This window comes from Nerophis lumbriciformis, linkage group LG09 (genome assembly GCF_033978685.3).
Source record: "Nerophis lumbriciformis linkage group LG09, RoL_Nlum_v2.1, whole genome shotgun sequence".
In the NCBI taxonomy this organism is placed as follows: Eukaryota; Metazoa; Chordata; class Actinopteri; order Syngnathiformes; family Syngnathidae; genus Nerophis; species Nerophis lumbriciformis.
Genome location: NC_084556.2, coordinates 39522705 through 39528704, shown reverse-complemented (window position 1 = coordinate 39528704; position 6000 = coordinate 39522705).

Here is a 6000-nt window from a genome sequence, read left to right as displayed (position 1 = left end):
ATAAAGATCCTCCACTTAAATCCCAAATTTCATTCCTTGACCCTTTAGTTACATGAAGAAATATGAACCATAAGATATAGTTTCCATAAACCACTGTACATATACTTTTGTATGGTAATGTTTTTGTTATTAAAACTTATTAAAGACAGACCAATGAAAGTTGTGTATGCTTCTCTGTTCACATGTAACCTGCCTATTGTTTTTTTTTATTAATAATTATTAATTGATTCGGTAGTAGGATCACTCCCATTTTTGTAATTTATTTTTTTAGTGGGACCATTTCTCCAAGAAGTAAAAATATTAGTGATGGTCAAACAATACTGAGGCATTACGAAATACCAAGATGAGCAGACCTGTGCTGTGACCTAGTGATGAGTAAATGATGCGTCAGTGAGTGTAAGGCACACTTACTAACTGTATTCACGTAGTTGCACTGAATTGTTTTGCTTAGTTCCATTGAGATGGATGATGAAGATGAAAACTGACATTCAATTCTCACCATCTCTCCAACAGTGAGACTCAATAGATGCTACAAACTATTCCTGAGAATGGAGTTGAAAGAACAAAGTAGCTAAGTCTACCAAATATGAGGATAATTTGATGAAGTTTGCTTTTATTGACAACATTCACGGAAGATAAAAATGTGTCATTAGGTGCTTGCAAATACATTTAGACATTTTGTGGCCCTAAACAAGATTTTAGTTTGAGGCCCCATTTTGGTTTTTAATATTCCTCATGTAATATTATAAAAACTCCAAAAGCTGACGTTCTACACAAGTGCCTGTCTTCCCAACGTGATAACCAGTAAGTGTATATATATATATAAATATAAATATATATAAATTTTTATATATATATATATATATATACACACATTTATATATATACTGTATATATATATATATGTATATATATACTGTATATATATATATATATATACAGTATATATATAAATGTGTGTATATATATATATACTATATTGCCAAAAGTATTTGGCCACCTGCCTTGACTCACATATGAACTTGAAGTGCCGTCCCATTCCTAACCCATAGGGTTCAATAAGATGTCGGTCCACCTTTTGCAGTTATTAGAGCTTCAACTCTTCTGGGAAGGCTGTCCACAAGGTTGCGAAGTGTGTTTATAGGAATTGTCGACCATTCTTCCAAAAGCGCATTGGTGAGGTCACACACTGATGTTGGTGGAGAAGGCCTGGCTCTCAGTCTCCGTTTTAATTCATCCCAAAGGTGTTCTATCGGGTTCAGGTCAGGACTCTGTGCAGGCCAGTCAAGTTCATCCACACCAGACTCTGTCATCCATGTCTTTATGGACCTTGCTTTGTGCACTGGTGCACAGTCATGTTGGAAGAGGAAGGGGCCCGCTCCAAACTGTTCCCACAAGGTTGGTAGCATGGAATTGTCCAAAATGTTTTGGTATCCTGGAGCATTCAAATTTCCTTTGACTGGAACTAAGGGGCCATGGTCAACCCCTGAAAAACAACCCCACACCATAATTCCTCCTGCACCAAATTTCACACTCTGCCCAATGCAGTCCGAAATGTAGCGTTCTCCTGGCAACCTCCAAACCCAGACTCATCCATCAGATTGCCAGATGGAAAAGCGTGATTCATCACTCCAGAGAAGGCGTCTCCACTGCTCTATAGTCCGGTGGCGACGTGCTTTACACCACTGCATTCAACGCTTTGCATTGGACTTGGTGATGTATGGCTTTGATGCAGCTGCTCGGCCATGGAAACACATTCCATGAAGCTCTCTGCGTGCTGTACGTGGGCTAATTGGAAGGTCACATGAAGTTTGGAGCTCTGTAGCAACTGACTGTGCAGAAAGTCGGCGCCCTTTGCACTATATGCTTCAGCATCTACTGACCCCTCTTTGTCAGTTTACGTGGCCTACTACTTGGTGGCTGAGTTGCTGTTGTTCCCAAACTCTTCCAATTTCTTATGATAAAACCGACAGTTGACTTTGGAATATTTAGGAGCGAGGACATTTCACGACTGGATTTGTTGCACAGGTGGCATCCTAGGACAGTTCCACGCTGGAAATCACTGAGCTTCTGATTGCGACCCATTCTTTCACAAATGAGTTGACTGTCATTACAGCTTCAATAAATGCACACATCTACATTTTGGACACTTTTCTTATTCTATCAATTGAATGGATGTTAGTGGATGATGACATCATTTTTCAGGATGATATTGCATATGACCATAGAGCAAAAACTGTTAACAGTCTTACTTTTGTTCTGAATAAACTAATATCGTCCAGAGAATTATGATGCAATCGAATTGTTTTTAAAACAAATCGTTCCACTTATAGTAATTACTCACGTAAGTATGTTCTTTCAATATTTTGAGTACTTTTAGTTTTTTTAATTTTTATTCTTATTCCTATTTTATATGTATATTGCACTGTCACTGTGCCATGTCCATGGTTTCAAGAAAGGCGCTCATACAAACCCCGTTTCCATATGAGTTGGGAAATTGTGTAACATGTAAATATAAACGGAAGACAATGATTTGCAAATCCTTTTCAACCCATATTCAATTGAATGCACTACAAAGACAAGATATTTGATGTTCAAACTCATAAACTTTTTTTTTTTTTGCAAATAATAATTAACTTAGAATTTCATGGCTGCAACACGTGCCAAAGTAGTTGGGAAAGGGCATGTTCACCACTGTGTTACACCACCTTTTCTTTTAACAACACTCAATAAACAATTGGGAACTGAGGAAACTAATTGTTGAAGCTTTGAAAGTTGAATTCTTTCCCATTCTTGTTTTATGTAGAGCTTCAGTCGTTCAACAGTCCGGGGTCTCCGCTATCGTATTTTACGCTTCATCATGCGCCACACATTTTTGATGGGAGACAGGTCTGGACTGCAGATGGGCCAGGAAAGTACCCGCACTCTTTTTTTACGAAGCCGCGCTGTTGTAACACGTGCTGAATGTGGCTTGGCATTGTCTTGCTGAAATAAGCAGGGGCGTCCATGAAAAAGATGGCGCTTAGATGGCAGCATATGTTGTTCCAAAACCTGTGTGTACCTTTCACAGATGTGTAAATTACCCATGCCTTGGGGACTAATGCACCCCCATACCATCACACATGCTGGCTTTTGAACTTTGCGTCGATAACAGTCTGGATGGTTCGCTTACCCTTTGGTCCGGATGACACGATGTCGAATATTTCCAAAAACAATTTGAAATGTGAACTCGTCAGACCACAGAACACTTTTCCACTTTGCATGAGTCCATCTTAGATGATCTCGGGCCCAGAGAAGCCGGCGGCGTTTCTGGATGTTGTTGATAAATGGCTTTCGCTTTGCATAGTAGAGCTTTAACTTGCACTTACAGATGTAGCGACCAACTGTATTTAGTGACAGTGGTTTTCTGAAGTGTTCCTGAGCCCATGTGGTGATATCCTTTAGAGATTGATGTTGGTTTTTGATACAGTGCCGTCTGAGAGATCGAAGGTCACGTTCAGTCAATGTTGTTTTCCGGCCATGCCGCTTACGTGGAGTGATTTCTCCAGATTCTCTGAACCTTTTGATGATATTATGGACCGTAGATGTTGAAATCCCTAAATTTCTTGCAATTGCACTTTGAGAAGCGTTGTTCTTAAACTGCTGCGATGACGTGGCGACTTGTCCAGGGTGTACACCGCCTTCCGCCCGATTGTAGCTGAGATAGGCTCCAACGCCCCCCGCGACCCCGAAGGGAATAAGCGGTAGAAAATGGATGGATGGATGGATGTTCTTAAACTGTTTGACTATTTGCTCACGCAGTTGTGGACAATGGGGTGTACCTCGCCCCATCCTTTCTTGTGAAAGACTGAGCATTTTTTGGGAAGCTGTTTTTATACCCAATCATGGCACCCACCTGTTTCCAATTAGTCTGCACACCTGTGGGATGTTCCAAACAAGTGTTTGATGAGCATTCCTCAACTTTATCAGTATTTATTGCCACCTTTCCCAACTTCTTTGTCACGTGATGCTGGCATCAAATTCTAAAGTTAATGATTATTTGCAAAAAAAAAAAAATGTTTATCAGTTTGAACATTAAGTATGTTGTCTTTGTAGCATATTCAACTGAATATGGGTTGAAAATGATTTGCAAATCATTGTATTCCGTTTATATTTACATCTAACACAATTTCCCAACTCAAATGGAAACGGGGTTTGTACATCAAATGTATTATTATTATTGTTATTATTATTATTATTATTGTCATTAGCATCAAAATACTTTTTTCCACTTGGACTTTTCTTTCTAATAATGTTCAACTAAATCATGAATGAACAAATAAATAGATTGAATGGAAGAGCAATGATGTCACCGCACTCTTGTGACACTTCACGCTTGAGGACCTTATGATGTTCTATAAATATTTATAAAGATGACGTCGTTGACACCTTTTGAGGAGGGGAGTACCCACCAAATGCACAAAGGACACAACAAGAGTGTGCCGGCAGCAAACTCCAAAGAACAATAAGTAACGAAACAAACCTGCACCGAAGGAAATATTAGATTTGTACCGGATGGTTGTTTGCTTTCTTTACAGTAGAAATTGTGTCACCTATGATGATATTTATGTAGGTTCATCATGTTTACTCTTGTGTGAACCAAAACATAATTTCAACATGTAAGATGCCTTTTTTTTAAGATAACAAATAATGTATGAAAACCAATGCAACAGAATGAAGTACAAACAACTACAGTACAAAGTAATAGTAATAATAGTGTAATCATTTATCTTAGAGAGTGGACTTTACAGTATTTTCTTAGAGCTGCTTCTCCGTCAAACACACCATCAGCAACTTATTCATATTTTCATGTATAAATGTCTGTCGTTTGTAGATTAATTTAACATCCTTGGCTGGCGATATCGACTCATTCTGCTTCGCCTCCAATTGCTTTGCTTCCATGGTTGGGAAAACAAAGTGTCCATCTCTAGCTATAAGCGAATGTTTTGGTTGGAGCTCTGAAATATCTCAAAATGACTCCAGTCCTTAATTACTTTTCATTAATGTAATCTCAGGGCATTCAATCGATCGCAACTGGACCGTTGGGTTTGTCTGAGAAGACGTTTCGCCTCTCATCCGGGCCGGTTTCATCTGCTCGTGCTCATAGACTTAGATTGGTCAGATCTAGTCTAGCCGCTGGTGCTAAAGCCCCAAATATTTATATCATAAAAACCAGGAGGGTGTACCTGGGCAAGCATGGTATCGCCCTATCCTAGTGAAACAAAATAACTGCTACAATGCAAACGAGCAATCCTACTGTCAAAGCTGTGGATCGACCACTCACCGCCTCAATAGTAACACAACTTTACATGGAGGACATGGAAAATAAATCTCAGAGCTCTTTTAGGGAACAACACCAAGTCATTGGTACGGTTATGTGGATGACACATGGATGGAAATCAGAAACCAGGAAGTGCAAGTCTTCACCGAGAACATGAAAAGCCTACTGAAACCCACTACTACCGACCACGCAGTCTGATAGTTTATATATCAATGATGAAATCTTAACATTGCAACACATGCCAATACAGCCGGGTTAGTTTACTAAAGTGCAATTTTAAATTTCGCGCGAAATATCCTGCTGAAAATGTCTCGGTATGATGACGTCTGCGCGTGACGTCACGGATTGTAGAGGACATTTTGGGACAGCATGGTGGCCAGCTATTAAGTCGTCTGTTTTCATCGCAAAATTCCACAGTATTCTGGACATCTGTGTTGGTGAATCTTTTGCAATTTGTTCAATGAACAATGGAGACAGCAAAGAAGAAAGCCGTAGGTGGGAAGCGGTGTATTGCGGCCGGCATGCAGCAACACAAACACAGCCGGTGTTTCATTGTTTACATTCCCGAAAGATGACAGTCAAGCTTTACCATTGGCCTGTGGAGAACTGGGACAGCAGACACTCTTACCAGGAGGACTTTGAGCTGGATACGCAGACGCGGTACCATGAGTACGCTTCCA